Here is a 14,592-nt window from a genome sequence, read left to right on the forward strand (position 1 = left end):
AGCTCGCCCTCAGCCGCTGCATGAAGCGAAGCCGTGCCACTGCTCGGGCTAACGGCCCATCTTCTCCGCTTATTATCTCCTAAAGCCCATTGAAAGCTCAGGGTCAGTGAGCTGAGCCCCCAGAGAAGCGGTGGGTGCACCCAAGGCTGGCAAGGCCGGGCCAGGGGGGGCAGAACGCATCCAGTCCCTCTGTGGGCATACGGTGTGGGGAGTCAGGCAGCAGTGGGGAGCGTGTGCCCAATTTGCACTCAGATCTCCATGCTCAGCACCCCCTTCCCACAGCTGCACGATTAATCAAAACAGTCGCAAGCAGTGGCATTTGCAGAGACAGGGACAGGCAAAGTGCACACAGGCTCTCCCTAGGGCCAGGATGGGAGACAGCATAACTCTCTCTGCTCCCTGAGCACTTGCTCTCTTACACGTGCTCCCTGAACTTTGTCACCACACACACACACATCCAAGTAGACAGACTCAGTGACATGACAGTGAGCCCCCTCCCGTACCGGCACTAGCTCAAACACACGTAGGGTGTTTGTGGAATACAAACACAAAGACTCAGACTCATCCATTTTAAATATACACTGGAAGGTACAAATGCCTGCCCACCAGTAGGCACATGCAGGTAAGCAAGCACGCAGGAGTATGGTTTCAGAGACCCCCCCCCAAAGACCCAGGCTCACAGGCACTCACAGCCCACGCCAGGACTCGCCCACCACCTCAGACATCACTGCCCCCCCTCCAACATACACACACGCCAGGCACGCAGGCGCGTGAGCAGACACAGCCCAGTCGCACACACTCAGCACAGCCCAACACTGTGGCGCTGGGTCCTGGCTGCCTTTGAAATTCAAATCCGCGCTCCCTCTGCTGTGTGGTGGCCCTGCGGCCTGCACCCCAGCGCCAGGCTGCCGGCTCCAGACTCATTATGCCAGCCCGCCTGGGGCGGAAATTAAAATTCATTTGCAGGGAGACCTGGGCGGGAAGCAGGGGTGGATGGCTGCTCAGTACAGCCTTTGTGATCCAGGTGGACACCTTAGAAGAGAAAGAGCCCCCCTGACCTCCTGTTGTGTGACCTTGGCTCTGCAATCTCTGGGTTCCCTCTGGGGCACCCCCATACTCTCCAGGTTTAGAACTGACTTTTTTTGCCTGGGCATGGGGCTGGGATGGGGTTTCTAGAAAGCATAGTCCCAAAGGTCTCTATAGACCAAGCACAACAGTCGCAGGTACTGGTCTGCAGACATGTGCCACACACTGGACCACACCCACAGGCATACATCAGGCTGTACCAGGTACAGCCTCCCCCAGCACTTGAAGGCCTGCCAATACTGCCAAACACATGCAGGGACATGCACCACAGGCTACCACAGACAGGGGCCACACATTGGCACAAAGACTCGGCCACTCACAGGATTACATGCAGATGCCATGCCAACTTAAGACACACACACATACACACACACACACACACACACACGACTAAAGTTATTCTCCCTGTGCACAAACACACACAGGTGATGGAGAAATGCCCATTGCTTGTACACACACTAGCAACAAGCAGATACCATCCTGTTAGCACTCTTCAGACCTCAGCTTCAAAGGTGTGTGCCTCAACACCAGGCACAGTGTTAGCCAGACACACACACACACACACACACACACACACACACACACACACACACACACACACACACACCAGAGAGCCTCGGAGCCTGGCCCCGACTCCTGACGTGCCAGGCAGGCGAGACACACACAAAACCTGTGCGCAGGCTCCATACACAGACTCTCCCCCACGCATTGACGCACACAAACACCCACACGTGTACCCAAGCTCAGCCCCGCTCACTCCCACTCCGACACGCAGATCACTGGTGCGGGGATGTGCCCAGCCTCTTTCCTCCAGTGGTCACATGCAGGGGCCGGCTCCTCCTCTTGCCACTGACCCCTGCCTGGAACCCTTGGGGGCAGCGCTGGGCTGGTGCAGCTGTGTGGGTGAGAAGAGTGTCATGTCTGCAAGGAGGGGCAGGTGCTTTAGGGGCCCTGAACAATGTTCCTCCCCTGGACATCTAGCAGTTCAGCGTTAGCCTTTCCTTGGAATAGCCTGGCCCAAGAATCAGTGACCCTCAAACATCTTTCCCCAAGAGAGCTGTTCTTTTCTGGAAGATCAGCTCAATTCTTGCAATTGGACAGGTGGACTCTGTCCTGTTCTTTGGGGCTGTGGCAAGGAGGATAGAATGACACAGGATGAAGATAAGACTTTTTGGGGTATGTTTTTATCTGTGCCATAGTCTTCTTGTCTATGAAATAGAATTGACCATGCAACTTGAGGGGGTGGTTCTGAGGTTTAATTGTGATGATAGATGAACAGTAGCTGGTACCAGTGTCAGGGGTGGCTCAAGCAGATGAGTGGCCCCACTACCTCCAGATCAGCTCTCGCCCTACTTGCTGTGTTCACTGGTTTTATTTGGCAAAGCCTATTCCAGCAGGCAGCCTCCGGGTGGCACAGTGCTCAGCAAAGAGACCTGGTGACCCCCCACGGTCTGTGTGTCCCATGACCACAAGTGTCCCCACTCTTTCAGAGAGGCCCCCTGTTTCTTCCACTAAGGGGGAAAACTGTGAACAGTCCTTCTCAGGCCCTCCCTGCATGTCCACTAGCATAGGGGTGTGGATGTAGAATCTGAGCTGTCTTTTCAGGGTGTCTGGCATGGCTTTAAGGGATCCATGCCCCTCAGGTCTGCAATGTGGGAGAGATCCGGGGGTAAATTTGTAGACAGGAGGCACAGGAGGCATGCCTAGAGCAGGGGCTGGTGAGGCTGATTGTCGAAATGCCCCCCCCCCCCCACTGGGAACAATGGAGGGGTTGTGTTCAGCTGTGTGTGTGTGTCTGTGCTATGTGTATATGTGTGTGTGATTGTGCCAACACCTGTTACCTCTGTTGAGTGTACATTCATGGGTCAGTGATGTGTTGGATATGATGGGGGTCAGAACAATAGTACAACATGAAGTGTGTTTGCCTTGCACGTGCCTGACCTGGGTTCTATTCCCAGCATCCCATATGGTCCCTTGATCGCTGCCAGGAATAATTACTGGGTGCAGAGCTAGGAGTAAGCCCTGAGCACTGCCAGGTGTGGCCCCAAAATAAAGACAGTGGAAAAAAACCCAAACAAACAAACCTAAAAAAGATGTGTTGGATGTGGGTTTGCACGTGCATCGGGTATCTGTGTGTCTGCACTCCCACATATTCACAAGGCAAACAAGAAAGAGCAACTTTCAAGTGAGGCAGAGATGCTGCTAGGCAGTGGGTTCAGCTTCAGAGGAGCACATGATCCTGATTTCCCCAACACTCCCCCACCAAGGATGCCTGCTGCTTCTTTACAGGCAGAATTCCAAAGAGGAGGATCCCCTAGGGGGTGTCTCTCTCTTGGGGAGATGAGTGTGAGGGTGGGGGTCACAGGTGCTGGGAAAGTCCTGAAACAACCCACAGTTCTGAGTTCATCGAATGGGCCCCAAGTTCCCGCAGCTGCCACTTAGGGTAGATATGGTGTGAGATACTGACCTTGATCATTGCCCTCCACCAGAGTCCCTGATGCCAGCTTAGGATTGTATGTTCTGTGTTATGGAAGAGAAAACCAAAGGCTTGCAGAGTATAAAGGAACATGCAAGGTCAGAGACAGTGGTCTGGATCTGTGGCACAAACTCTTTCTGGCTCCTTCTGGATGGAGTCAGGAATGAATGCCCGGACCACACAAATGGCAGTCAGGGCATAGTCTGAAGCTCTACATGGGTAGTTATGGTTTGTCCTTGCATGTTCATTCACTCAGACGTTTTTGTTTGTTTCTTTTGGAGCCATGTCCATGCTCAGGGATCACATGGGATGTTAGGGATCAAACCTGGTTTAGTTGCATACTGGATTAGCTGCCTTACCCTCTGGGGTAACTCTCTGTCCCCATCCCAAATTTATTTGCTTTGGGAAGTGCTTGGGAGTGGTCCTGGTTTAAGGCTCTGGGATTACTTCTTGTATGTGTTCTTGGGACCATGTAATGTTCTGGGTGCCAGGACTTGAACTCAGGGCCTCACATATACAAAGTAAGTGCTTTGCCACTATTCTTGGCCCTCAGCAAATATTTAGTATCTACCAAGTACTTGGCATGGTACCATATACCAGGACATACAGCTATGAATGGATGGACAAGGCCTCTGGTTTCACAATTCATCATTTTATAGAGAAACAGATGCTATGGGTATAAATAAAAAACATCTTTAGGGGCTAGAGTGGTGGCGCACGTGGTAGGGCATTTGCCTTGCACACATTAACCTAGGATGAACCATGGTTTGATCCCCAGGCGTCCCATATGGTTCCCCAAGCCAGGAGCGATTTTTGAACACATAGCCAGTAGTAACCTCTGAGCGACACTGGGTGTGGCCCAGCCCCCCACCCCAATCTTTAGACTTGGGGTGGGCAGTGGCACATTAGGGCTGCTTTGAGAAAATAAACAGGGAAAGCTTCCTGGAAGAGGTAGTACTGGAGCCAAGACCATCCTGATAAGAAGAGGTCAGCTATAGAAAAGGCTGGGGGTAGAGTTTGGAGTTTCTTTGCCTTTTTTTGAGGGGTGGGTTGGGGCATCTGACAATGTTTAAAGCTGACTCCTAGGGCTCAAAAACAACCAAAAATTAGATCAAAGTGTCTCTTCTTAAATGCTCCCTTTCATCCCCAGACTTTATATTGCTCTTAGCACAGTGATCTTTCAGGTTCTTGACTGTCAACTGTTGCCCCAAAGCCATCTCCATTTATACACCCAGAAACTTGCTCCAGTTGCATGCACAGACTTCTTGTGCTTAGAAAACTTTAATCATGGAAACAAAGAAATAGATAGAGGTTAAGCATGGATCTCCAGCACTGTCTATGGTCCCTCAAGCACCACTAGAAGTAATTCCTAAGCACATACCAGGAGTAAACTCTAAGTACCACCAGGTATGGCCCCAAAATTCCCTCCTCAAAAAAGAAAACATAATAGGCTTCTAATCCAATTGGCTTCTGTATCAGGAAGATGGGAATCAGGTGCCTTCCAGCAAAAAAGGTCAGTCCCATACTCCTAAGGATTCCTTCTGGACCCAAGCAACCAAGTGGTTGCCCTGGGCAGGGGCAGAATATTCAGTGTGAAGGTCCCCACAGGGATTTGGGTGTTACTGGGGCCATGTTAGGAGTTGCTGGTGGGTGCAGGTACTGAGGGCAGGGGTCTAGAAGCTAAACTTGAAGCTGACTTCAGAGGAACTTTAGGTGGCTGTGGGGATGCCTGGCTGAGTGACAGCGGACTGCAGGGGCTGAGGGTGGTTGCTCTGGGTCCCACCAGCAGGAGGGAAACCTGCCTCGGCTCTGGGCCAAATCAATCAGGGAGAAGGGAAGAGGAACATTTTCTCATCTGTTTAAAGGGCAATGAAGCATAGCAGTAGTCTGCCCAGTGGGAGGCAGGGCTGAGGCCAGGTGGGTGAGGCCAAGGCCTCTTCCCTCCTAGGCCTCCCCCCTCACACCAGCTGCCCCACCAAGGGCTCTGCGGCCTCCCCACTGGGCCACTGGTGCTTGTCACTTAACGACAGACTCATTAACTGGCAATAAAATAATTATTTAAAATGGCCCCCTTCAGGGGCTTAACTCTGGAGAATCCTTCTTGCAGGTCTCAGAGGAGACCAGGCTAAGCTCATTCACACATTGTAGAGGAGCACTGAGACCCAGAGAGCAAAGGGTCTTTCTCAAGGTCACCAAGTACAGTAGCCTGAGACTGGGTGGTGTGGGGGAGCTCGGTTTCTCCTGGCCCCATGGGATGGATCCCCTCTGTCCAATTAGACCGGGTGGGTCCCTGGCGCTGAGTGCTGGGGACATTGCCTCTTTTTAGGAAGGACAGAGGGTGCAGGCAAAGCCCATTATGCCGCTGGTGCCCTTTTCTTGCTCAGACTCTGTGCCCCTCCACCCCATTCCCCGGAAGCCCCTCCTGGGGTGCAGGCTTGTTCTTCCCACGCCTGCTAGGGCTGACAGAGAAGTAATTTCTCTTCAACCAGCTGGATTTGAATATGGAAACAATTTGTAATTACTCCAAGTCCTCCAGGCGGGCAGCCTTATCGCCAGAGTGGGTCTGGAAGGGCAGAGGCTCCTGGGAAGGGAGGTGGGGAAGCCCTTAGGCGGGGAGCACCTCTGTGGAAGCCCCAGATAGTTCCTCTTGTCTAGCCTGCTCCTGTTCAGTTCCTTGAGGTCCCAGGGCCTTCACCCAGCTCCCTGTCCCAGACAGCCCCCTAGGATGGATGGGGACCTTCTATCCTTCCATTTGTCTGCTGCTGAGTGAACAGAGAAAAGTCAGAGGACGATCACGGAACAGAGCTAGAGCATGGCTTTCATCATCTCTCTAGAGTGGCCCCTCCTGGCACCCTGCCCCCAGCTGGAGTTCTGGGGAAAGGGGGAGCCACATAGGGATCCAGCTGCATCACATCTGCAGGAGATTGCCTGGGTTTCTCTGGGCTCTAGGTCTCCAGTAGGCAAATATCATGAATATTCATGAGGAGAGAGGCAGGCAGGCTCTCTGTAGGAGAGGAAGGGCCTGGAGGTCTGGAGTGCTAGAGTCTGAGGGCCTGCCCTATATTTTATATTTTGGTACCCAGTGTCCTGCCCACTCTCCCCACTTTTGCTCCCTTCCTTTTTTGGGGGGTAGGGGTGGGAGTAAATTTCTGCAGTGGTGCTGGAGCCTCTTTTGGTAGTGTTTTGGTGGTGCCTAGGATGGAACTCTGGGGCTGAAACCCATGTTCTCTCTGTGTATGCCAGATTTATGGTCCAGTCTCTGAGCTCTCTTCCTGACCCCTGGTCCACCTCCTGGTTCAGGCAACTAGGTTCAAGTTACTATGTTCAAGTAACCTAGTAACCCTGTCCCTCACCTGGTGCCCAGCAAAGGTGGGGTCCCAGGATTTTCCCCTGCACTTGGCTCAGCTCTCTGCACTCTGCAGATGGTCAGGCTTCCACAGTAGCAGCTGAATCTGCAGACTCTGGGGTGTAATTGAGGGTGCCCAGTAGAACCCAGGAGTCCTGATTACCAGTGCGAGGCAAGGCCTGGACCAGGTCTCCCCAGGCTCCTGCTGGGAAAAGAGGGGCCAGCCCTCCTCCCTGCCTCATACAAGCCTCATAAATTCCCTTAAGGTGACGGGTGAGATTCCTTCATCGCCCCTTATTACCTCCTTCCATTAAAGTCGATAATCTCTCACAATCACTCACAACAAATGTCACTGCAACTGCTAGGGGGAGGGACAGAAGGAGGGAGAAGGGGGCTTTCCTTGCAGTCTCTTCCTTAGTATTGGGGAGAGGCGAGGCCTCCTCAGCTGTCCCAGCTTGCAAGGTGACACAGTGACACAGTGAAGGGGTGTGCAGGAAAGGAGGGGTTTTCATGGGGCAGACAGGATGTCCTAACCACCCAAGTTTGCTTCCTTGATGGTCAGAAAGCCGGGTTTCTGATGCCACCCACCTTACTGCAAATATACCCCTCTCTGTCTTCTCCCTGGACCAGAGCTCTCTGATTCAACCACTTGTCTGGGGCTGCAGTGAATGGTGTGTCCCTGTTCCGGCCCACTTTCAAGTGGCAACATGCCCAGGCCACAAACCACCAGTTTGGGGCTCTGAGCCATAGGCATTTTTTTTTCCCCTGGAGCAGGTTGACTCAGCCATCACCCAACTATTCCCCCAACTCCCTGTACACAGTGCAGTGTTGGTGAGGAGGGGTCAGGTCTGCTTCTACACAAACAGATGCATGCTAGGTGAGTGTGGGGGCATGCCTTGGCACAAGGAAAGACACTCGGGAATAGCCGAGACACTCAGGGAAGCGTAGAACACCCTGCCCACATGTGGCATCCTCATGCCTGGGGACATGCAAGACTGCAGACTCTATCCCCGAGTATGCACCAAACCTAACCACACTGCAGTGCACATATGTGACTCCTACTTACACGCCACCAACACACAAGCTGGTATGTGCGCCGGCTTGCCTTCCCGTGTCCTTCCCTACCCACAGGCACCAGCCACAAGCTCTCAGGGCCTGTGCACAGAAGGGACACACAGGGCTCATGTGTGTAGCGCCGGTATGCACACAGCAGGCAATCATCGCAGTGCCCACACAGGGACACCTGTGTGCATCAGCATATGCAAAGTTCAGCGCCTAGGAGAGGCACCTGCATGCCCGGGGAGCTGCAAATGCGGCGCACATGGTAGTGGGGATGACAAATGCTTCAGCCTCCGGGGCCCGGGAGCCCCTTGGACAGCGAGAGATGAGTGGGGCGTGGGGTGTCGCTGGAGGGGCGTAGCGGATCGCCTCATCCTGCGGCCCAGGAGGCCGTGGGGGGCTGGGGGGCCGGGAAGGGAAGGGCGGGGGCTTACCCGGGGCTTCTCCCGCGCCGGCGCCTGGGGCCCAGCATCGGGAGGGGGAAGGAAGGAAGGAAGGAAGGGAGGAAGATGCGCCTGGCTCGGCTGGCGCGGCTCCCCCTTTAACAGGAGGCGGCGCGCCTCGCCCCCGCCCGCCACCCCTTCTCCCCGGCTCGGCGCGCGCCCCCTCCCGGGCCCGGCCCGCGCAGGCGCCGCGTCCCGCCTCGGCCGTCACTCGGCCCCGCGCGCGCTGCGGGCAGCGGCCGGAGCGGCCGGAGGATCCCGGTTCGCGGTGCTCGGAGCCCGGGGAGGAAGATGCAGCACGGGCTCTCGGGGTCCGGGGCTGCGGCCGCCGCCCGCGAATAGGACGGGAGGCAGAGCTCGGCGCGGGGCTGCGGGGTGCGGGGAGCGGGTGCGGAGGCTCGGGGGGCGGCTCGAAGAGAAGGCAGGCGGCGGTGGGTGGGTGGGTGGGTGGCAGCCCGGAGCCCGCGCCCTGCCCGGCGCCCACCCAACCCCAGCCCCAGCCCCGCGGCGGCGCCTCTTCTGCACCCGCCAAGGCGGCCCGCGCGGAGCGGGAGAGCCTCGGCCCTCGGCGCGGCGCGGCGCGGCTGCCCGCTGGTGCCCCGCGCCCGGCCCGGCTCCCCGCCGTAGGGATGGCAAACTTGCGCCCCGTGGCCGCCCCCGACCAAGCCGGCCCCCGCTCCTGCTGCTGCTGCTGCTGCTGCTGACGGCGCCCAGGTGAGCGAGTGAGTCTCTCCGTCCCCGACACCCCCGGCCTGGCGCCCACTTTGCGCACCGGCTCCGACTCCGGGCGCTCCCGGAGCCCCCGATCCCGCTGCGTTCGCTCCCATCCGCTCCGGAGCGGTCGAGTCCGCGGGGCGCCCACCCCGCCGCCCGCTCTCTTTGGGAACTTCCAGACCCGAAGCCCAGGCCTCCTGGGTCTCCGATGTTGCGTCCCCCCCTGTCCCTCTCTTGATGAAAAATAAAAGCCACCAACAGCGCACCCCAAGAACCCCCGACCCAGACCTGATCATCCCCGCCTCGGGTATCCGAGCCCCTCTCTCCAACCTGCAGCTCGACCCTGCCTCCCTCCTCCCGCTGCAACTCAGCTCGCCCGGAGGCCGGACCCCAGCCCGGAGCCTCCGTCCATGCCTGTCATCCCCCGCGCCTGGACCCCAAGCGTGCGCCCCCCATTTCTCTCCCGATCGTCCCCTCCTCCCTGTCTTCCCGGAGTCCCGCACCCCCAAGCCAGCCCCTGCTGCAAGCAAGTCCCCTCCTCCTCCTCCTCCTCCTCCTCTTCTACCTAGACTCGGGGGGCCGTGCCCCCATCTCCTCTCCAGCCGGGACCTCCGCATCCCTGGCTCGCGTGTCCATCTTTGGCCAAGTCTCTCGCTCCATCCCTCATCCCAGCCCTCCCTCCCTCCCACCCCCGGGGGCTCCGTGTCGACCCTCCCGCAGGCCCGGGGCGTCGTGGTGGGGCTGGGTGGTGGGCTGTAGGCGGCGAAGTTGGCGGCCACTCCGCTGGCCGGCGCGGTCCGAGCAAGGGAAAGTCCTCGGCCGTGGTCACGGCGGCGGGTGCAACGCGGCCGACGGCGCTGGTGCCCACGGGGGGAGGGGCTGGGCCGCGAGAGGATGCCCGCCTGCCCGCTCGCTCTGCCAGCCAGCTGCTGGCCGCACGTCCTCTGGCGCCCCCTGCCCGCAGCCCGGGACCCGTCGCCCCTTTTCTCCCACCCCCCAGGTTTCCGCAGCTGGAGCCCTCGCAGTGGCTGCTGCGGGACTGGCGGTGGGAAGTCCCTGGGGGAAAGGAAAGGAGGTTGGTTGGTGAGGCCGGGCACGCTCACCCTCGTCCTGTTCCTTCTGGGAGCCGGCTAGCAAGTCCTGGTGGACAGGCCACCTGCTGGGGAGGGGGTGTGCAGTGCGGTGTGTGTGTGTGAGGGGAGGTTATCCCAGAAGCAGGCCAGACGCGCCCCCCACCCCCTGTGAGCCCCGGTTCTTTGAGACTGTTTAAGATCCTCTGGTAGGCTTGGAGACTTGCTCCCTGTCTGTCTGTTGTGGTCCTTTAGGGGCAAAGCCGGGCTCTGTTTGGCTTGTTCACAGTGTAGGAAAAGGGGGTCCACTAGTCTGGGTCATTCCCGGGCACCTTGAAAGTGTCTCCTTGCTGCCACAGGGCTGTGTGTGTGTGTGTGTGTGTGTGTGTGTGTGTGTGTGTGTGTGTGTGTGAAACTCTGTAGAGGGTGTGTGTTGGTGTGTGTGGGTCTTCGAAGGACAGGACTGGCAGAGACTTCTTCCTCCATTTCCTCTGCCCTCTCCCCTCACACTTCAGATAGAGCTGCTTTGCGTTGGGTGGGGTCTCAGCTGTTTCTTTCCCACCCCAATTTCCCCAGGGAATAGAGTCCAGTAAGTTGGTAGGAGCTCAGCTCTTGGTCAGATGAACTGACCCAAACTAGTGTGAACTGGGCAAGCCACAGGACTTTTCTGAGCCTCAGTTGGCCCTCTGTCAGATGGATCAGTAGTCACTGCCTTAGAATTGCAGAGAATGGACGGTGTGAGTTTCTGGCATCTCATACTGCACAACAGTGTTTGGTATGTTGGGCCTTTCAACTTCAAGGCCAAGGTCAGGCCCCTCTTTAGATCCACTCCATCCTCCAATGCCATGCTGGTGCTTTCCTTCAACCCTCCAGGAAGACAGAACCAAATATACCTACAGGCCCCATGGGTGTGAGGTACTCTCCCCCTTCCCACCTAACCCTGTTCCCTTTCTCCATAACTATGGTCAGGGCTGGCCTGAGGTCTCTGAAGCTGGGTTCAAGTGCAGAGACTGGGAAAGTGACATTAGGCCAGAGAAGTCATCTGGTTGTGGTCCCCAGAGATAGGCAGCTTGATGGGTCCGGTGGTGGGGTATCAGCCAGAGGAGCATATGGGCCCAGATGATCCTGGATCTCTCCTCTGAGATGAGATGCCTTCAGGAACTTTCCTGGGCAGTTGACTCACTCTAGGTCAGAGTCAAGGGCCTCAAGAGTTTGAGGAAACCTGGCTTGGGCATCAGTGACCAGAGGAAGTGCTGGCATCCAGAGGGGGGCCTGGGGTAGGCGGGACATTCTGCGGAGAGACCCGCGCATCCATCGAGGCAGCTTCCCCAGACCTGGGTGCCACCAGGGAGCAGCGCCTAGGCCGGCAGCCCTGACATTGGGGAACAAAAGCTTTCGGTTCCTGTAGCAACGGTGGCTCCAGCTGCTGCAAAGTTCCGGGAGGCAGGCAGAGGGCGGCTGAGTCACCGCCTACCCCCGCCCCCCTTGTGCCCCCGCCACCCCTGCCCGCAGCAGCTTTTGCTCCGGCTGGGGCTGGGGGCCGCTTGCAACCCCCCTCACTCGCCAGAGCCCCCCAACCCCCTGAATGTCCTCTCCCCTTGGTTCCGCCCACCACTGACGCTGAGAGCTGGGTGTGTGCTCTTCTGGGGGCCTGCGGACCTTACCTCTCTGCAGGTGCGGGGGCAGAAGGTTCCTGTCTCTATCTCATAGTGGCCAGTTCGGCCTGGCAGCGGGCACCGGGGAGGTGGAGGGTGAGTGACTGGCGGGTGAATAAGAGCTGCCAGGTGGATAAAAGCAAAGGCGATGGATGTGCTCCTTGCCTCCTGCCTCCCTCTCCTCAAGGCTCAGATGGGGGAAGGGCTGACAGTGCTGGATCCCAAGATCCTGGAGATCCTTGCCCTGCGGTGGGTGCCTGTCACTTCTTGCCAAGCTCCTAAACCCCAAGTCTCCATCCTAGCTGAGAGAAAGCCAATGATTCCCTCCTTGGTAACCAAAGGGAGTCCAAGGCTGGTCAGGCCTGGGGGTCCAGTTGGAAGAGAACCTTGGGGAGCGCATGGAATTCTCAGGTTTGCTGGGGATGCAGTGAAGGCAGTGAAGGCAGTGAAGGCAGCTTGTATCTGGAGAAGGGGATCCCGAGACTGAGACCCAGGCTGGAGAGGTTCCCAGCGAGGAGGCCTTTAGCCTCCTCATCTCCATCAATGCTGATCTCCACACACACCTGCCCTCTCTCACTCTTCTGCTTAGAGGCGTTTGCCATCTGACTGCGCTTGAACATGGCGAAGCTACTCTGTAATTCAACCCAAAAGGCGCCTTCCCAGAGGCAGCCACTTCTGTTTGGGCAGGGAAACAGGGAGAGAGTGAGGGTCTGGGGGAAAAGAGAAGGGGTAGGGGACTCTGCTCATCTTCTGTTGAGTCAATCCCTGAGGTAAGGATCATGGTTTCCAACGCACAGTTGGAGAAACTGAGGCTCAGGGTGGGCAGTCCTGGCTAATAACCTCCAAGGCTTCGCACCAGGCAAGGGTTCTTCTAGATCTCCTCACAGGGGCACTCCCTGGCTCAGCTTGGCTTTGAGCTGCAGGCCTTCTTTTGTGGGTGGGGAGGGACCCTCTCAAAAGTGGTGACCCCTGTCACGGGCATCTGAGTTGCATACATATTCAGCATGCAGTTCTGGAGTGGAGGAGAGTTGAGGGCAGGGTTGAGATGGGGCTCATACCCGGCTGTGGACCTCGTGTTTATGAACTGGGGCAACGGAGTGGGGAACAGTGAGCACCCAGCTTCAAGCAGGCAAAGGAAGCAGCAGCAGGCAAGGTCCGCCTCGTGGGCATTTTGCTGTCAGCTGCTGAGCATCCCTAAACCAAGTGTGTCACAGTCCATCCTCCTTCCTGCATGTGGGCGCGCCTGACGCTCTGTACCCTGACCATGTGTTTGCACCCGGTGTGCAGGGAATTCACACATCTGTGGTCCGCACGCATCTCTGTCTATCAGTTGCCACGTAGAGCTGGGAATGCTGTGTATGTGCATACACGGTCTATGTATATGTGTGTGTCTGCAGGCCAGGATCTTCAAACTCTCATGTACTGGTGTGTGTGTGTGTGTGTGTGTGTGTGTGTGTGTGTGTGTGTGTGTGTGTGTGTAGAGATTCCATGCTCTGCTCTAAGTGGGGGAGGTGAGGCCAGTTATAATGAACCCCCACCTCCCCTCTGCTCAGCTGCAGCCATGGCCTGAATTTTGCAGCCTGCTTAAAAATAATTGGGGGCAGCGGGGGGATTGAATGTCAGTCATCATCAGCCACTGGCCCTGTTGGTGCTGCCGCAGCAGGCTGGACAGGCCTGCTGTAATTCCGGACAAGCATGGTGGGCTGGCTAGGGATTCTCTTCCCTTTCAGCTGAGGTGTGGGGCGGGGCAATTGGAACAGTGGGGACACGGTACATCCTGGTTTCTGCTGAACACCTCAAGGCAGAATTTTGAATGGGTCTGGGTGGGTCTATCCCAGGTAATCAATCCCCTTCAACCCCCCTGTCCCCTTGGTGAATGGGGAAGCCCAGGTGTGTGTTTGTGGGTTTGGGGCCTGGCTTGGAGTCCACCACATGGGCACTGGAGCAGTGAGGACCTCTCGGGTGGCTGCACAGACACTGCAGTTCTGGGGTTCTTGTCTTGCCCCGACTATTAGTCTCTCTTTAGCCTCCTGAATAGCTAAGGGGAAATCTGTCCCTGAGGAGCAGCTGTGTCTCGGGGAACAAGTGGTCCCACCTGTGAATTATCCTACACCTGTCATTCAGTCCCGGAGCTAATGGTTTGTCCTTCAGGTCTGAAGCCTAATCAGTGAGGATAGGAAGGGGTGAGGGACTGGGGTCTTAGGCTTGGACTCCAGGGCCTGCTTGGCTGCTCCCGTGAGATCTTGGGCAGATGGCCTTCCCACACGGCGCCTCATCTTTCCTCGCTCGTGTGGAACAAGCAGGCTCTTGGGGCCCATCCTGTGCCTGGAGTTCTGTGGGCCTAGTGGAGGCAGGCAGCAGATCAATTTGGAGGCTGAGGCATTGAGGGAGGCATTAGAGGGATGCTGGGGACCTTGTGGGAGGGCACAAACAGTCGCCCCTTCAGCTCTTATCCATTCAGGACTATCTATCCTTAGTGTCCATCATGTGGGACTTGGGGCCAAGCTGCCCACCTACACCTGGAGAACTTTCACACCTGTTGGGAACTCAGTTTGCAGCAGGAAGTTTGGGGTGAGATAGTCTGTGAATCCAACCTCTAGAGGAGCTTGAAGACCCCTGAAGGGAGTGCTAGAGGGTTAGCACAAGAGCCTGAATATATGCTTTGCATGCCAGAAGCAGGAGGTGAGTTCAGATTCTGGATACTGCATTGCCACATGTGCCCCACCCACCTCCAGGGAACTAG

The sequence above is a fragment of the Suncus etruscus genome, chromosome 6 (assembly GCF_024139225.1).
Source record: "Suncus etruscus isolate mSunEtr1 chromosome 6, mSunEtr1.pri.cur, whole genome shotgun sequence".
Taxonomy (NCBI): domain Eukaryota; kingdom Metazoa; phylum Chordata; class Mammalia; order Eulipotyphla; family Soricidae; genus Suncus; species Suncus etruscus.